This window comes from Gossypium hirsutum, chromosome D01 (genome assembly GCF_007990345.1).
Source record: "Gossypium hirsutum isolate 1008001.06 chromosome D01, Gossypium_hirsutum_v2.1, whole genome shotgun sequence".
NCBI classification, from domain to species: domain Eukaryota; kingdom Viridiplantae; phylum Streptophyta; class Magnoliopsida; order Malvales; family Malvaceae; genus Gossypium; species Gossypium hirsutum.
In genome coordinates, this window is record NC_053437.1 from 12907483 (window position 1) to 12914820 (window position 7338).

Below are 7338 nucleotides of genomic sequence, written 5' to 3' on the forward strand. Positions count from 1 at the left end.
CTTTGAATGCCATGTCCGGTCCTAATTTTGAGGTTTACCTGAAAAGTTAAACACTATTGGGAGTGAGCTTATGAAAAGCTTAGTGTGAGTCGAGTAATTATTTAAACGGGCAAAAACATCAAATAAAGTGAAACATATTAGCATTAACAAAAGAAAATAGAACCATCATAGGTTATTATATAGCCATTATCACATTGATGTCAAATGGTGTATGAGCATAGGTCATCATTCATTCGAGTAACAATTATTAATTTCGATACCATTCAATACAACAAAATACAATGCGTAGAATAAATCAATAACATTTGAATATGTTGTGCACATGATGCAATGCAAAAAGGTTCCTACCCATACCATCCGCTACACACCACAAGTTCCCCAGAAACCATCTTCCAAACCCCAAAACATTATGAGCATAGCTCGATGTGGTAAAACCACTGAATAATCAATAATGCAAAAAATCTGTCGGATATCAAATAGTGCGATACAATCGCCAATACAATATAATATGTGATAAAATCGCCAATCCCCTCGGTACTCTAGGTGCAGTGCACTAACTACGAATAATGTGAACTTAATATGCCACCGGTACCCCCACAGAACTCCTCCGTCAACCACAAAATCCCAACCCAACCCAACCCAACCCAATGCATATGCAATATGTCACACAATCTCATACATAATCATATCTCAATACTTTTCATATTCATTTTATATGCTCAACACGTCCTCAATAATCTCATACTTTCAGTAAATGGAAACAGTGTTTCAATCTTTCAAATTACCATTGTGTTGGTATCAATCAATATCGTTCAATTTCACATACTTTATAGATTTTTATTGTGCATAAATAGCACCCTTTCAGTAGACAATATAATAAATATCTCATGCATTTAAATCATACATAAGCTTAATATCTCAACACCTATACTATCAAACTAGCAATTTTGCCAACATGTCAATCTTTTAAGGCTCGAAACATACCTGGTTCGGCCACTCATGAAATCAATAATTTGGCTATTAAGACAATCCAATCATCAAGCTAATGTATCATATATATCATGGTATTTAACATTTTCAAACAATTTTATGAGTTTAGGACCCACACCCTATTTTTTGCTTCCTCGTAGCACACTAGCGAATCTTCCAATTTTCCTTAATAATTCCTTAAACGAACCTAAACCAAAATTCAGTATAAATTCAATCAATTTACCATTAAACCAACCCCCAAACACTCATTTATGATTTCAAACCAATCATTGAAATTATAACTATTTTATGAATCCAAACTAGTTAGATTCCTTACACTATATCGATGCAAACCGTATGTACAATTGTTCTTCGCCTTTACAGATGATTTTGGGCATTTGGGTCAGCACCTAATTCAATAATATACTGGAAAATTAGTATATAATTAATTATTAAATTCCTTAATTGCACTTTACCCAACAATTATGTCGAAATAACAAACTAGTTACCCTTAATTGAACTTACGCTTCACGATTTGTGGGATCCAAATGACTAATTGATCAAGAAATTTTTTCCCTAATTGAAATGAGTTTAAAAGCTTATTAGTAGGGTTCAAGAACTCAAATTAATGCTGGAAAAATATAGGCAAGAACAAAGAAACAAAACATCCCCCTTTCTTGCACATAGACCCATGCACCACCACCCATGGTGGCCAAAATTGAGGATGAATTTTAATAGACAAGATTAATTAAGAAATTGAAGAGAGAAGAGACCTTACCCAAGCTAGTCGAGAGAAACGACAATAGCACTTTCTTGGAAATGTTCGAGATCGATCTTGGAGCTTAAGATTTCAAATTTGGGGCTGATTTTAATGAAGAAAAATGACAGCAATATGGTGGAGAATATGTTAACACATCTTGTGGAAAAAATAAAAATAAAAATAAAAATAAAGAGATGGTAAAACTATGTGTAGGCGACGACAACAATAGAGGAAAGGAAAAAAAATTAAAATCAAAGAGAATGAGAGGAGGAGAGGAACGGCTAAGGCGATGCGGATGGGAATTAAAGGCAATTATTAGTGAAAAATTAATATTTATACCTAGGTTAACTAGGTTTGGATGACCCATACGTTAAAACAAGGGGTTTTTGTCAAAAAATTAAATTATTTACATGGGGAGGGAATTGAGGTTAAGACCTCAAGGATAAATTCACTAATGTTTAACCATCAAACCAATAACTCATTCTTGATAGAATTTGAAATATTTATTTTAAAAAACAATGCATGTCACATACTAGGGTTTAAGGCAAAATGCCCAAAATAATAGAAATGATGCGAGAGAAGGGATTTGCACTTGGGTTTCAAGAAACGTTATACTAACACTTAACCAACAAACCAATACCTCATTTATTTTTTAAAAATGCATAAATAATTTAAAAAATTAAGGCATAAGCACACTCTCTCGATTCACAAACCCGATTCTACTAAACCCTAATTTTTGGGATGTTACAACAGCTGATCGACTTGTGTCATTTCTAAATTTATTTGATGGAGTCGTTTGAGTAGGCTTAAATGACCCCCTTTTGTTATAGTCTAAAAATTTTGAATCTAACTGTCATTTGCTTTTACAAATTTCTTCAAATTTCTACAAATTCCTGTAACTTTAATATTTCTATTAACATACAAATATCATCATTCATTCCATCTTCAAATCAAATACACTTTTCCTCCTCATTTGATACTATATTACGAGCATACTTGCTTAACTACACAAATTCACATTCATATTCAGCTACAGTCCGATTTCCTTATTTTAACTCGTGAAATTCTTTCTTTTTGATGTTAATGAAAAACCAGATAACATACTTCTTCTTGAATTTAGCTTGAAATAAGTCCCAGTTCACACAATCATTCGATGTCATCGTGCTCAAAGTATCTTTGTAACAACCTATTTTAAGTGAAATCAGAATAGTGGTTTTGGGACCACAAATCTGACACAAAAATATTTATTTTCTTATTATTTTAGTGTCTTTGGAATATTAGCAAGATGGTATAAAAATTTCGTTAATAAATTTTGTCAATTGCATGCTTAATTTAGTAAAAATGACTAAATCGTAAAAGGTGCTAAATGGCCATGATATAAAATGGTTAAGAGATTTATCTTGTAATTAGACCATTTTTATTATGAGTGGACTTTTATGGACATCATTTGAATGATTTTAAAGGTTAATATATAAGGTTATATAGGTAATTTAAATAATAAGTTAAGTAAAATAATCAAAACAAAGTTATCATCTTTATTTGTCCATCTTTCACAGAAATTAGACCTAAGAATCACCATTAACGGAAGCTTGAAGGTTCGACCAAGACTTCCTTGTGCATGTAAGTGAATTTCGGTCTCGTTTTTAATGATTTATGTGTTTTTGAAGTCGTTGTAGCTTAATCTAGCTAGCCCAGGGACTAATTTACAAAACTTTTAAAAGTTTAGAGTTTTCAATGAATGTATTCATGTGATTTATAATATTTTATGGAAGAAAATGAATCTTTGTTGATAGATATACAAATTCTGTAAAGTGATTTTTGTTGAAAATGTCAATTTGGGATTTATTTGTAAAATGAGTAAAATACATGATGAAATTATGAAATAATGATTTGTATGAGTTTCTATGGGTGTATATTGAATTCAGATAGCATAATAAGTGGATGAAATTGCATGAATTTCATTCTACGAGCTTAGGGACTAAATTGTAAAAATATTAAAATATTAGGGGTAAAAGTGTAAATTTGCAAAATTATTTATTTTGGACTGAATTGAATAGAATTAATATTGAATGGATTGAATTTTCTTATTTACATAAAGTTAAGCCTCATACGGATCTAGATTGAGGGAAAGATAAAGTATCAGACTGGTTGAGTCTTATTTCGACGTTTTTGTGATCGAGGTAAGTTCGCATGTTTAAATAGTATTTTAATGTTATTTGAATTAAATGCTATTATGCTATTTGTCATATCATGTTACAACAAAAATCCAACGACATACGACGATTATCAAGCCCCGTTCAAACTTAGGGATATATAGGATACAAATGACATGCCATTAGGGTTACCATGTTTCGGGTGCTGGTCCTTAATGTCCTACTGATGACTGAGTTTCGAAATTTGTTGTGGATACTCATCAGCTTGTGTGAGCAGCACGTATATCTATATTTTGACTGTCATCTTGTGTGAGCAGACCCACTTATAGCTCGAGTGAGCATCTATTAAAGGAAAAGGAATGGAATGGTTTCGACCATATGTTTAGCACACTTTGTGTAAGCTTCCCACGTATCCGATATTATTCTAAGTAGTTCAATGGGCATGAAAAGGGAAAGAATAGTAAGTATACTAAAAGCTAAGTTAAGAACTCATGAAAAGGTATGAAATGTTGATGATCAAAGTATGAACACTCATGGTTATGAAAAGTATGTTTTAAATAATGCAATGTTCATGTTCAATACCTTACTATGTGATGATATTACTAAGTTATGTGTTTAATCACTAACTTGTTTTGTTAATGATGCTTAGGCTTGTGCCAAGCTATGTTTGATTGATTCATGTCTATTTTTATGATTATGCATTGAAATGGTAAGCTATGTTCATGATTTACAAACTTACTAAGCATTATGTGCTTACATTGTTTTTCTTTCCTATGTTTTATAGATTATCGAAAGCTCGACCAGTTTGGAAGCTGATAAACTATAAAGGTAACATATTTTAATCGCATTCTTAATGTGTTTTTGGATGATTAATTATGTAAAGTAGTGAATTTGATGCTCATAATCCTTTAATTCCATGTTTCTATACTAAGGAGAGCACTCGGGAGTGATAGGAGTGAAAAACGAGCCAAAATCAGACAAATAGAGCTACTTCCAAGAACCACACAGTTTGGGCATTCCCACACGGGTTGGCCATATTCCCGTGTGAGCCACACGGGCTGGCCATACGCCCATGTGCTAGCCTATGTCGACAACGCACCCTGCTTCCCAAATACGTCGAAAAACCCAATTTTTAGGCTTTCTGATCATTCTAAAGTCTATAAATATCAGTTAGAAGAAGATCTAAGGTGGCATACAGAAAAGACTGAAGAAAAGACTCAAAGAATGCCATTAGAATCAAGTATGTTATTACAACCATCTCATGATTGATCTTTGGGCCTACTCTAACACACTTAATTTTTATTAATTTATCCATTTATTTCTATTGCATTTTATTTTTATTTGTAGTTTAATTTTTGTTTTCTAATTTTTCTTTTATTTGCTTCTGGCAGGTTCCTTTAGTTTATGACTAGAAAAAACCTGTAGGGACCATTACTATTTGATAGTAAGATTGAAAATATAGCTTGCAGAAATCGTAGAGAAGCAAGGCAGAGTCGACAGAGTATAACAGACGAGCAAAAGGACGTTGTTATTGTTACTGAGGAGATGGGTGATAATCGGAATAATCAGCTACCTCCTGTAGTTATTGTGAATCCAAATCCTGCCCATCGTACTATGTACGATTATGCCAAGCCCATTCTAACTGGAGTTGAATCAAGTATTGTGAGACCCACTATTGCTGTGAATAATTTCGAACTGAAGCCTAACACTATTCAGATGATACAACAGTTTGTTCAGTTTAATGGTTTGCAAGACGAAGATCCAAATGATCATTTGGCTAACTTTCTAGAAGTCTGCGATACTTTCAAGATTAATGGTGTTTCTGACGATGGCATTCGCTTACGGTTGTTTCCCTTTTCGTTGAGGAACAAAGCTAAACAATGGTTGAATTCTTTACCACGAGGTTCTATCACTACATGGGAGCAAATGACCGAGAAGTTTTTACTTAAATATTTCCCACCAGTTAAGATAGCCAAGTTGAGCAACGATATCTCTTCCTTCGTTCAGATCGACTTAGAGTCCCTATATGATGCATGGGAGAGGTATAAAGACTTATTGAGATGGTGCCCTCACAATGGGTTACCTCTATGGCTACAGGTTCAAACTTTCTATAACGGTTTGAATCCCTCAACTAGGAAATTAATCGATGCAACAGCTAGTGGTACTCTGAACAACAAAACACTTGAAGTGACATATGAGTTTATAGAGGAGATGACACTGAATAATTATCAGTGGCAAGTCATGAGGACAAAGTCGATAAAAGCAGTCGGTGTTTTTAACTTCGATGCGGTCACCATGTTATCAAATCAGGTAGAGCTGTTAACTAAGAAAATTGATAGTTTATGTATTTCTGCACAGGTACATCCAGTGATGTAGTGTGATACGAATGGAGGAGGAATGAAAAATCCATAATATCTACCCTACGATCCTAGCACAGAGAACGACCAAATCAACTATATGGGTAATAATTCTAGGCCTCAAAATAATCTTTACAATAACACTTATAATGCAGTTTGGAGGAACCATCCCAATTTCTGTTGCGATGGTCAAGGAAATCAGAGAGCACAACCTCCTCCAGGCTTCCATCAACAACCTTACCAGCAAGAGAAGAAGCCAAATCTTGAGGAGATGTTGACAAAGTTTATCTCGGTGTCAAAAACCCGCTTTCAAAATATTGAGGTAGCACTTAAAAGTCAACAAGCGTCAATTCAAGGACTCGAGAATCAAATTGGTCAACTTGCTAAACTGATTTCGGAAAGACCAAAAGGTAGTTTGCCGAGCAACACTGAAACTAACCTAAGAGAACAACTTCATGCAATTACTATTCGTGATAAATAAGAGTTAGTTGAATCTGAATCGAAATTGAGGCAAGAAAATATGGTAAGTAAAGGTAAGGTTGAGGGAAGCCAGAATAAACAAAAACTGGTTAGTAAATATTATAAACCTCGTGTGCCATATCCTAAGGCAACAAAGAAATACCATACGAACAATCAATTTGGTAAATTTCTCAAACTTCTGAAAAATTTATATATTAACTTACCGTTTATTGAAGCTCTTTCGCAAATGCCCAATTCTGTTAAATTTTTAAATGAGCTTTTGGTGAACAAACAGAAGTTAGATGATTCATCATATGTGGAACTAAGTGCAGTGTGCTTAGTCATTTTGCAAAATAAACTACCCAACAGATTGAAGGATCCAGGGAGTTTTACTATTCCTTGTTTAATTGGTAGTTTAAATGTTAATAATGCTTTGGCTGATTTAGGAGCTAGCATTAATGTCATGCCCTAAAAAATGTTTAACCAATTAGGTGTTGGGAAACCTAAACAAACTAGGATGAGTTTTCAATTAACAGATAGAAACATTAGATTTCCGAGGGCTATTATTGAAGATGTTCTTGTAAAAATAGATAAATTCATATTCCTAGTTGACTTTGTTATTTTAGACATAGATGAAGAT

The 7338-nt window shown here is 33.4% G+C and overlaps 1 non-coding gene across 1 annotated transcript; it reads right to left on the minus strand.

The window, feature by feature from the left end:
* Positions 1 to 5856: 5856 nt before the first annotated feature.
* Positions 5857 to 5963, minus strand: LOC121214274 (small nucleolar RNA R71). Its single transcript, XR_005909858.1, has one exon. It is a non-coding gene; the product is annotated as a small nucleolar RNA R71 (small nucleolar RNA).
* Between the last annotated feature and the right edge of the window lie 1375 nt (positions 5964 to 7338).